Source organism: Vicugna pacos, chromosome 5, assembly GCF_048564905.1.
Source record: "Vicugna pacos chromosome 5, VicPac4, whole genome shotgun sequence".
Lineage (NCBI taxonomy): Eukaryota > Metazoa > Chordata > Mammalia > Artiodactyla > Camelidae > Vicugna > Vicugna pacos.
Genome location: NC_132991.1, coordinates 46,179,156 through 46,190,974, shown reverse-complemented (window position 1 = coordinate 46,190,974; position 11,819 = coordinate 46,179,156). Strand labels below are relative to the sequence as shown.

The 11,819-nt window shown below is 46.2% G+C and overlaps 1 pseudogene; it reads left to right on the top strand.

The window, feature by feature from the left end:
* Positions 1-1,843: 1,843 nt before the first annotated feature.
* Positions 1,844-2,343, top strand: LOC107034517 (oligosaccharyltransferase complex subunit OSTC-like; annotated as a pseudogene).
* The last annotated feature ends 9,476 nt before the right edge of the window (positions 2,344-11,819 follow it).

Sequence of the window (11,819 nt, the reverse complement as noted above, 5' to 3'; positions counted from 1 at the left end):
GTGTGGGGGTGGGGAAATTATGGGCTCAAAAATACGAGAAGAAAAGTGCAAAATTAAAATTTACAATTTTTTATTGCCGTAGCTACAAAATGTAAATGAGGTCGACTCCTTTCATCCTTCCCTTTGATTTCATAAAAATGTCATTAAATTTAAGATCAATTTGTAGATTAAATTTTTCTCATGTTCAAGAGTTTCTGGCTATTCGTGACCTTTGAAAGAAATTCATAGCAAACATATATTAAATTCTTTTTTTCATAGTCATACAATTTTTAAAAGCAAAGCGGTAAGAGAAACAGCGATACAACTATGTTTCCTGTGGGATAGACATGGGTTTAAATGCGTGTTCCAAGGTAGGACAGGGTTGCTGCAGGCGAGAGTGCCTGAGGCCTGGAGGTCTGGCAGGCCAAGGCACCTTTGTTCCTTCCCTCAGGTAATAAGCAATGCACCAAGAGGTCTCCCGTCACACCCTTGCCTGCTCCAGGAGGAAAATTTATTCAGGTGCTTTCCTGCTGAACATGCCCCCTTAAGAGAAGTCAGCCTTGATCCTGAGACTAGGTGGACCCCCTCCTACCTTCTTACCTAAGTCCTATGCTTCCTTTTGTCAAACCTCTTTTCTTGTTGAATTGTAATTATCTGCCCCTGCCCATGGCCCTGGGAGACCCCTGAGAGTAGGAACCACTTTGTAAAGATCTTTCTTAACGTTGTGAATGCTCCAGAGTGTTGAGGATTAAATGAATGAATTACAGGATGGGAAAGAGGGGGTGAAAAGGGCAGACAGGGGTTGGAAAGGGGGGAGGGATGGGGAGTTGGAGACGAGGGTGGCCTGAGACAGGTTTGGATTGAGCGGACTGTGGGACCGCTGGGTAGGTACAGGTGCTTGGTCCACGTGGATACTCCAGCCTGGCGTGCAGGCGAGGGGAGGGGCTGGGATGGAGTCATCGAGGTTGGGGGGGAGTGTGTCGAAGCCACTGCTGTGGCTGTGAAGAGGTCACGTGGGAAGTGTGGGTGGAGAGAGCCCTGGGGAACCTCATAACTTGTGGGGTGAGCAGGAACGTGGTAAGTGAACAGGAGCTGTGAAGTCTGAGTGGTTCCAGTAGAAAGAGGAAGAAAGCTGTATCAGGAGTTGTGAACTCCGGGCGGGAGGCCAGTTTGCGGTGAGCACTCCTGTGTGTTGACTGTGTGCCAGGCCCACGCCCTGTGCTTTGCATGGATTATCGCAAGTGAGCTACAGGGCAATGTTCAGATAAACCCCATTTTACAGACGAGTGAATCGAAGCACAGATTGGCTGAGTAACTCTCCCAGAGACACATAGGAAGGAAGTGAAGATGCAGGGTTCCACTCCAAAGTCCACCACAAGGCCAGGTTACCTCCGCGTACAAGTGGGGTTGGAAGACTATCCCGAGGAGCTGGTTATTAGAAAGCCGCAGTGCAGTGTCTGCGATGCGGGCCCAAGCCCAGCTGCAGGGGACTGCGTGAGTCAGGGACAGGTCAAGGGGACACGGAGTGACTGTTTCATGAAGCAAAGGGGTGCTTGCAATTTCACCCATGTGTTTGTTTTCAAGCAGCAATTGCAGGGGAGAGAATAGCTCAGTGGCAGAGTATGCGCTTAGCATACCCGAGATCTAGGGTTCAGTCCTCAGCACCTCCATTAAGAAAATAAATAAACCTAATTTTATTTCCCCTCTCAAAAAAACTAAAATAAAAAATACACAAAATTTTTTTTAAAAAGAAGCAATTGCCAGCCATACTTTTTATAATTTTAATGTCTTTTAAAAATGATATTAGCTGTTTTGGGGTGGCATGTGAGGTTTGTAGCCGGGAGCTGCTCCTGCCACCAAGAACATGGAAACTTTGTCCCGAGTCCCGCTCTTAGTGCTTCAGTGTCCCAGCCTGAGATGAAGAAGCCGCCCCGGGTGCCTGGCCACCGCGGTGTGCGCCCCGATGCTAGTGTCTTACTTCTTATCACTGGAGGAACAATTGATGAAGTCACTGTCGCACCTCCCAGGGCTGGCTCCGTGACTGATGAACGTGGGCCTCAGAGGCCCACTGGTGGAGTAAGTGGACAACATACTACGAAGGGCCCGCAGCCAGCTTCCTGTTTACAGAGGGAGGTTTAGGTTTCATAATCCTGGGCCGATCTAATGTGCCAAATGTTCCAAAACTCAATAGATGTCTTGTCTATTCATTGGATTTGTGTCCTACTGAGTTTTTTCGTGGCTGGAGTATTCATGAGAATGAAACTGCCAGGCTATCTGAATGTTCGAGTGCCTTTGGAGAAGAAATCAGTGGAAAATGGATTTGATCCTGTTAATGAAATTTTAAAGGCTGTATCAATCCTCTAACATGAAATGTGGGAAAGGATGAAAAACAGCAGAAAAAGAAACATCTGTGATAAGACAGGAAGCAATAAAGCTTGGACGAGAGTGTCTTCTGCTTAGGGAAGAGATAAGCTTATCACAGTATTTTTTTTCCTGCTGACCTGTACGGATGTACCAATGATAAGTGGCATTTTCTTCTTAGTTTGTTGTTTCTGAAAGAAAATATGCTCTGTTTCTACAACTATACTATTGAATAAAATGATTTTTTCCAACCCCCTTAACATTTTTTGGACCTTTCTGATTTTCAGAAATTAATGTAAAATCAGGAAGCAAGATCCCATAGGCTAAGAACCCTGGGTGGCTGGTCAGCTTTGCCTTTAGATACTGTGTGATAGTACCTTATTTCAGATATGTATGTAAAACTGCTTCCTAAACAGTAAGAAAGGAGCAGAAATTGATAATTTTTCTAATTAAAAAAAAAGTTAAATTTGAACATAGCAATGAAAACCTAAGCACCTCTCCATTGCTTTGTTAACTTCTTCCTTAATGCAGAACTGGCTGTAACAAACACTTGCAAGCCTTTCTGGTCAATATTCAACATTATGGATTTTCTTACAATTCATTTATCCACAGACACTTTTGCAGAGCCCTGCTGCCTGCAGAGCCGCTTGGAAAGTGAAGAGGAAAGAGGGGTCCTCCACCCCTCCTGGAGACTGGGGTCCTTGGTCCTAGGTGGGCCTGTTACCTAGAACTCTCCCTGCCAGTGTCTGCCTGGCTAACTTCCTTTCCTCCCTCAAGTCTTCCACCATTGCAGTGAGACCTGCCCTGACCATGGTAATCCTGCAGCCAGCCCTCTCCCCACAAACTGCAGGGGCTCCTGTCTCCTGTTCCCTGATCTATTTTGTTCTTTTCTCCATAGCAACTGCCAGCCACTGAGTAATTCTACTTATGCAGTACCTTTAGTGTTTGCTGCACATTTCCCCTGACTACTATGGTGCAAGCACCTCGAAGGCAGGCATCTTTATCTGTTTTGTTCTCTGACTTATCCCAGGTGCCTAGAGCATTCCTGGGCACATCGTAGGCCTTCTGTTCATATTTTTGGGTTAAAAAAAGCAGTTGTCCCAGTGGGCTGTGACTCCTTCATGAAACAGGAAGGGCTTTGGCCAAATTTTGGAAGATGGGCAGGCTTTCCATAAGAGAAATAAGGAAGATGATCGGGTAGGGGAGCAATATGAGCAAATGCTGGGAGACTGGAACAAGTCAGTCCTTTGGGAGGCAGTAATTAGACTGATTTGGCAGTGCCTGGGGTGTGTGGTAGCAAATGCCAGGATAAAGGGTGTGGATTTTCTTTTGTAGACAATGGGAGGGAAGGGAAGGACCATGGAAGGGTTCTGAGCAGGGAAGGTACTTGATGCCAGAAATCTTTTAGGAAGATTGACCTGGAAGTGGAGTGCCTTTTGGGTGGGAGTGGTCCCTTCTGGGATATTTTCCTGGATCCCCACCCGCGTTTTCCCCTTCCTCATGAGCACTCCTGATTAGTCTGGGGCTTCTCTGTGCCCCCATTTTCCCTGTGCTCTCACTGCTCCGCACTAAGCCAGAATCAGAATCTGAAGGTGTGTGGCGCATCTTAGATTTGGAGGGAGGCAGCTTTGGCTCTGCCGACTCCCCTTTCTCTAGCTGAAGTTGGGGGAGCCTCTGGTTAGAACTGGCATGTGGCACTTGGGATGCTTCCTCCTGCTCCTCCAGCTTCAAATTCATGCTACGGCCCCAAGAAGGATGAGAGAATGCTTTGAGATTTCCCTAAGCAACAATGAAATTCCAAAGGAGTAAAAGGCACGGAGACCTTTGCCTGGTACATCAAGATCGTGGACAGATTTAGAGCTGGAACCTTGTGTTACAATTACAAGTCAGACTCCAAGAGCGGTAACCAGCCCATTAGCGCAGGCACCTGGAAACTGACTTTTCTGTCATCTCTCCAAACACACACACACATGCACACACACGTGTGCACACTCTCACAGACACACGTTCACTGGGCCCTGGAAAGATCAAGGCCAACTGCAAAGCACCCATTCCCCAAGACTCCTAATTTATATTGGGAACTAGCTATAAAGCTCCCCCTGGCCCCCAGCCTTCCCTTGCAATGATGAAGAGCATGTCACATCACACTAAATGTGACACTTAATCAAAACCCATCTTCTTTAACAAATCCTTAACCTCCAGCACAGGAGAGTCACCAAGGCCAAGGGACGAGACGGGGAGCCGACTCAGGTGGCGTACGCTTTGATTAAGATGATACAGATTTCCTTTTATTTCACTTTCATCAGAGTTGTAGAATTCCAGATCTGTCCCCTTTTTGATTTGACAACAGCACATTTCAGTAGAGGTTGACACCAAAAAAAGACCAGGACTTGTGCTCTCTTCAACCTGGAGTAGGCGATAATTTCTCTGAATCCTCTTCAGTAATGATCGCCAGGGCTTCTGATCTTCCCATAAGCAAGTTTTGCAGGGAATGTGGTTAAACTGAAGCACAAACCTGGCTGGCATCTGGTTCCTTTCTTAAGTAGTATCTAAATACCCTTAATCTATCGGCCCTGGAAAAGACCTCCCCTTCTCTGCCTCCTTCCCTCTGTCTTTTTTCCCTGAGACTTAAATCCTCAAGTGAATTCTTTCACCAGATTTCTGGGGCAGGAAATTTACTTCCTGCCACACAGTATATTAGAAACTTCTGGGACTCCAGCGGCTGTCCATCTCTATCCCATGGCCCATGGCTTTTCTCTTGACCTGTGTGGGATTTTGTTTTACAATTATTTAATCACAAGGTAGTTCCTGATACAACATATTTCTCTCTGTTCAACAGTTATTGAATCCCTGGTTATGGATGACGTAGGTGTTATGAGACAGAAAGGTTTATTTCTGCTTCCAAGAAACTTTCAATCTGGAAATATGATGCAATAATAGTAATATGTGGTAGAATGTGACAAATGGCTACAAAAACGCCAAAGCACAGGAATTCATCCAGTATTAGTCATCCAACATGTGGCAGACCCCATTCTAGGCACTGGGATGTGGCTCTGTACAAAACGGACAACATTCCTGCCTGCAAGGTGCTTACATTCTAGTTGGGTCTGGATTTTCAATTTTTGTATATTCAGCTTTGAACAACCCATCCTTTCAAACTTTATCCATTGACCTCCTCCAGTCTCCTTTTGTAGACTGCATTTGGACTTTCATGCACACGCTGACAAGTGAAACGTCTGAGCTATTGCACAACCTCATTCCAGCCCAGTTTGTGTAATGTTGGTGCCCTTATTATTCACTAAAAATCAGCAGAAATTTAAAAAATTTGAAAGTGTGTAAGTTCTCATTAACTTATTATAACTGAGACAAAGATGGAAACCATTAGGAAGGAAAAAAGCAAAATGAGAGGATCTATTTAAAGTATTGATGAAATATCACATATTGAGTCTCACGAAGTATAATCAGGATTTTTAAAATTATTTTTTGTTTCTGTGAGAGCAGTCTTCCTTATGATACTTGTTGGCAATAGCTTGGGCAGGTTCTCAGCAAAAGCACTGTTTAGGCCCTACCACTACACGGGGACCCCTTTTGCACTCCTCCGGGCTGGGTGCTGGGACCTGGACTGAGAAAGGACCAGGTGTGGCTCAGTATCAGGAAAAGGCACTTACCTTTTACTCAAAGACATAAAGGAGAATAGAGTGTCCAGCATATTTCAAAGCAGAAGAAAAAAAGGTTTTCTAGAAAAGCCTGCATTTTAGCCAAAAAGAGGAGATAAGAAAATAGCAAAGAATCATCTCCTTTCCAAGAACAGGTTAAGGCTAAAGATTGTTGACTGACCTAAAATGGGAAGATGGAAGTTGGTTCAAGGGCCGGAGCCAGGAAGAGACTAAGTGTCACACCTGCACTGTGGAGTGCCCCCTGCCCCGCCCCTGGAGGAGAGGAGACTGTCCGAGAATTATTCCTGAAGACAGTCTATGAAGGAGTCCGGGCAGGATGACAGCACACCAATGGGACAGGTTGAATGTTGCGGGTGAGGGCAGCCAGAGCCACCCGCAGCTGTAATAAGAAGAACTTTACTTGGTAGTTACAGTGGCATATGGTCCGTGTCCTACTTTCCCTCCCGCAGGCCCCCGAACTGCTCATGCAGCAATGCAGCATGCACAGGAGGAAACTACAGCCTTAAAAGCCAGTGAGAGCTGGAGCAAAGACATCTGCACTTGTCCTGGGAGACAAGATCCTTCTCCTTCTGACCGGCAGAGGAGCTGAGGGGCTGCTACAACCCCTAGTCAAAGTTTGGAGGGATCATCGTCTGCTGGCCCTTCTCTGTGACCTCCCCATCATACTTGAGAGCTGACCCCTGGTCTCACCAGCACGATTAAGAACTTTAGCGCAGAATTCAGTCACCATCCAGGTGAGTAAACAGGTGTTTGTTTCTCTGTGTGTCGTTGTGATAAAATAGTCTACGTTTTTAACTTATTTTTTCAACATACATAGAAGTATAAAGAATCCCACGTTGTACACAAGCTTACACAATTACATTTCAGTTTTTTAAATTAATGAATCAAAAAACCAAAAAACAATTAAAAAAAAAAACTCTTCTTCAACCATATGATGGACTACTATGCAGCCATTAAAACCTTAAAATCATCTTACTGAAAAAAAAAAAAGACTCCCATATACCCATCATCTAAGTTTAAACATTGATACCTTGCCACATGCTATAGACTGAATATTTGTGTCTTATCCCAAATTCATGTATTGAAACTTAGTCCCCACTGTGATGACATTAGGAGGTTGGATCTTTGGGAAGTGGTTAGGTTATGAAAGGGGAGCCCTCATGAATGGGATTAGTGCCCTTAGAAAAGAGACCCCAGAGAGGCCTCTCACCTCTTCCACTAAGTGAGGTTAGGTGCGAGGTTAGCCATCCATGAACCAGGAAGAGGGCTCTCATCAGACACCAAATCTGCCAGCAACTTAATCTTAAGACTTTTAGCCTCCAGAATTGTCAGGTGTAAATGCTCGTTGTTTATAATCCACTCAGTCTACGGTATTCTGTTACAGGAGCCCAGATGGACTAAGACAGCAATTTGCTTCATCAGCTTTTTTTCCCCTTAAGTATTTTAAAATAAATTCCAGACATTGTATTTCACCCCTAAATAGTTCATTATATGCTTTTAAAGAGATAAGGACATTTTCTTATGTAATAACCAGAATACCCCTATCACGCACATCAAAATCAATAATAAATTCTTAAACATTTTCTAATACCCAATCCAAATTCAAGATCAGGGGCGTTCAAGGTGGTATGGCAGTAGACATACCCAGTCCAAATTCAAATGTTCCTGGTTATCCCAAAATGTCTTCTTACAGTTGGTTTGTTTGAGTTAGGATCCAAACCAGGCGCACACCTGCATTTGGTTGTTATATCTCTTCAGTTTCTTTAATCTAGAGGATGATTCTGCTGCGTTAGCCAGGGGGTTGCTCTCACCACCTCTGTCCTAGGCTGCTGTGACTCTCTCCAAGTGTCCTTCGAGGCCCCTCCTGAGCTGTCCGGGTAACCAGACTAGAGTGGCTACAGTCTGAAGGTATTAGCTCTATCTTGGAACAAGAGATGCAGATTTTCAAAATTCCAGGTATGAGACCATGAGTTTTGGGAAAAATGTAGGATGCAGTTTCTGTCCCCTGGTTCCAGACAAGATACAGCTTCCACCTGGAGGAGGGAGAGAGAAGGAGGGCCCCAGGATACAAGCAGGCTGAGGAGGGTGCATTCCACACACAGAGGAATGCAGCTTGTGCTGGTGGGCTAGGCAGCTGCCCTCCTCGGGCTTCTCTGGTGAGCATGGCCCGTGACAGTCTCCTGCTGTTTGTCCAGTGGAAGAGACACCGATCACTGCCGGGAGAACTTTACAGTCAAAGGCCCATGTCACAGGGAAAGCCCCTTCATTGGGCGTGAGGGCCCTGGCTACCTAGCGGGTTGGTGGTGCATGGAAGGAAGCCTGTCCCACCCCCACCCTAAACCTGGCCAGCATTGCACTGAGGTCATCCGTGCAGCTGGGCCAGGAGACACACGCCCTCTGCTACATCTTTGTAAGGCTGCCTGGCCACTGGCATACTCTCGTGCTCCCTCTGAGAGTTCAGCCTTATGCTAGGCTGATTTTTCCTAGGTTTGAAACTTTGATCCAAAGAATAGTGTTTCTCAGAAACAGACTCACAGACATAGAAAACAAACTTATGGTTACCAGGGAGGAAAGGAGGGAGGTGGTGGAGGGATAAATTGGGAGTTCAGGATTTTCAGATACAAACTACTGTATATAGAATGATAAACAACAAGGTCCTACTGTATAGCACAGGTAACTATGTAATAGCCTATAATGAAAAAGAATATGAAAAGGAATATATCTAAATATATATATACAAAACTGAATCACTATGCTGTACATCAGAAATTAACACAACATTGTAAACCGACTATACTTCAATTAAAAAAAAAGACACACAAAGACTAGCATTTCTCTCATGGGAGCAGGAAGTACCTGGAGCCTGAGCTTTGTCCTCTAGTGCAGTGTTCCAGCCGAAGTGTGCCCCTGGCCCTCCTGGAACAGAGCTAGCCATGCTAGTGAACAGAGTGGAGAGGTGTGAGCCAACACCCAGATGACAGCTGTGCTCTGGGCCTCGGCCAGTCCAGAGTGCTGGCCTGCCTTCCTGCCTGTGTCTGTGTGGAAACTCGGTCCTGCGGAGTGCGTTTGGAGGATGTTCATCTTCTCTGATGGCCACTTAGTGCTCCTTGGGCCCTTGTCTTCTCTCTATTGGCCTTGGTGGCCAAGGTACTGAGAAGGCAGGCTCCTGGGGACCCCAGACATTCTCACTGTACCAGGATGGTGGGAACTTTGGGGGGCTGCTGCTCTGCTGGCCCCCACATGTAGCACAGAGATCCTGGCAGCTGGAATCTGGTCTGCATCTGATCCATTTTATCTGCGAAGTATTCAGAAAATCTCTCCTCTGGAGAACATGCTGACCCTCTGAAAGAGGGAGTGTAGGGTAGGTTGCCTGTTTGAAGATGTTCTCAGTTTTGATGAGGCTTGTGCAAAGACCCTCGATAAGCCTCAGAACGTGAGCCAAGTGGGTGGGGAAAAGGCTCTCTGGTGACACTCAGCGTCTTCCCCGGCCTTCCATTTTACGTGTTTACCAATTGTGAAAGCAAATCCAGCTGTTGGGAGGAATTGCTTCCAGATGACATTATGGGAAAGGAAAACACACTTTATAAAAAGGCTGCAGAATAAAAAGCAGAACATGTATGCTCTGTGGGCCAGGATCTCATATGGACTATTTCCTGATATTGTGCAATAAGCCAGCTCCTGGGGTAATAATCAGAACGTGCAAATGTTCCCTGTACTAGAGTCAGGAGACCAGGGCTGGGGCCAGTCTTGGCAGAACTTGGGGAAAATCACTTGACCTCACTGGGCCACCAGATTTTTCTCCTTCTCCAGAACTGCTTCCCACCTTCACCGGGGACCCCCTGTGAAAGCCTCAGAAAATATCTTCTGTATGCCCAGTGATGTAAAAGGAACCACAGCAAAGCAAAGACATTTTGCTTTTGAAGACAGGATTCGTTTCTCAGCCCCCCAGCACAGAAATTTGCTGTGTTGGCTTTCTCCAAGATTTTAGAAGCTCTCTAACGAGCTGGAATTAAACTGTCCCTTTACTAATTTGGTTTCACAGGCCACTGGCTAAAACCTACTTAGAGTGGTTTGGAAGAGGATTAGGACATTTGCGTCTCTTCCAAGTTGACTTTTCAGGCAAGGGTCAGTCAGCAGCTGGAGACTCCCTTGGCTCGGGGCCAGGGCTCTTTTGTAAGCTATAAGTTTGCAAGGGCCTGGCGAGCATGCTGTAACTCTATTATCCAAGAAACAGAAAATTTGCAAGGAAATAAAAACGTAAATGTATAAAAGCAGGACACATGTTCCCAAGTTTGCCTGCCTAGAGAGAAGGCCAGAAAGCCCAGGGTTGGGGGGGGAAGGTATAGCTCAGTGGTAGAATGTGTGCTTTGAAGGCACAAAAGGTCCTAGATTCAATCCCCAGTACCTCCATTAAAAAATAAATAAATAAGTAAATAAACCTAATTGCCCCCTCCCCAAAAACAAACAAAAACAACAACAAAAAACCCCTCAACACAGAAAGCCCAGGGTTGCATTTCCCCAGGGAAAGGGAAACAGCCAAGGCCCTTGAGTTACCTCGTTCAGTCCCAAGAGGGCAGAGCGGACTTCAGCAGCCAGAGAACTGCCTTGAGCTCAGGAGATCTCCTAAGACCTGCATGGTCGCCACTAGCCATGTGTGACGGTTGCAATTAAATAAAATTTAAAATTGTTTTTCAGCCTCGCCAGCCACATTTCAAGTGCTCAGTAGCTATACATGGGTAGTAACTGCCGTATGAGGCCATACAGATAAAGTGAACATTCACGCAGTTACTGAGTACCACGGCTGTGAAGGAAGCATCCAGCATCTCTACCCTCAGGGAGTTTCTCTTCTAAAGGGCAAGATAAACAATAGACACTAAACATAATGAGGAACTTTATCCTTTGAGGCACCAGAAGGAAACAGATGAGGCACTCAGTTGAGTGATTGAGAACAGCTTAATAAAGGATTTACCAAGATGTGAGCTGACTTCAGAGAAGTCAGCAAGGAATGGTGCAGGACTCCAGAACTACCCCCAGTAGCAGTAGGCCTGGAGGCATAAGCGGAGAGGTGATCAGCAGAACCCAGTGAGAGCTGCGGAGAGGGGGCTGTGGCCTCTGCTGGGGACCTGGCCAGGAGAGGGTTATGGGTGGGGGAGGGGCCTAACGACTTGGACCCCCACACTCCTCCCTTCTCAGGGCCTCCCACTGGCCAGGCCCCAGGGAAGCCACTGGCAGGGAGTCCCCTGGGGCACAGCGCACGGTGGAAACTAGAGGAGAGGGAATCTGAAGGGACAGACAGAGTAGCTAGCATCATCATGTACCTATTAAAAGGCAACAGGTGCAGAAGGAAGAGGACAGATAAGAGGGATGAGTTATAGGCAGGCAGCCATGGGAGACAGATTGCCTGAAGCACCGGGTCTCCTTCGTTTGCTCTCCCACCAGCCCTCCTTTTCTTGTTTCCTTATGACTAATTGTGTCCCTGCCACCAGGTCCTAGTGTCCTCTGCTTTTTCGGCCACTTGTCCCATCCTATCTGTGGCACTCTGACAAGTCCCTTGGAGCCAAACCAGGGCAGCTCTGCTGAACCACCTTCAGTGAATCTTTCTGCTCTGTTGACCTTAGGAGCACAGGCGGGGCAATTTTTCGTTTTAATTATATTTTAGTTTTTAGAATAGTTTTAATTTTCCAGAAAAATTGAGAAAACAGCATAGAGAGCTCTCATCTTATTTTGTCCGGGGGGGGGCCCACACAACTGCCCCTATTATTACAATCTTCTGTTGGCATGGCAGATGCATTACAATTAATG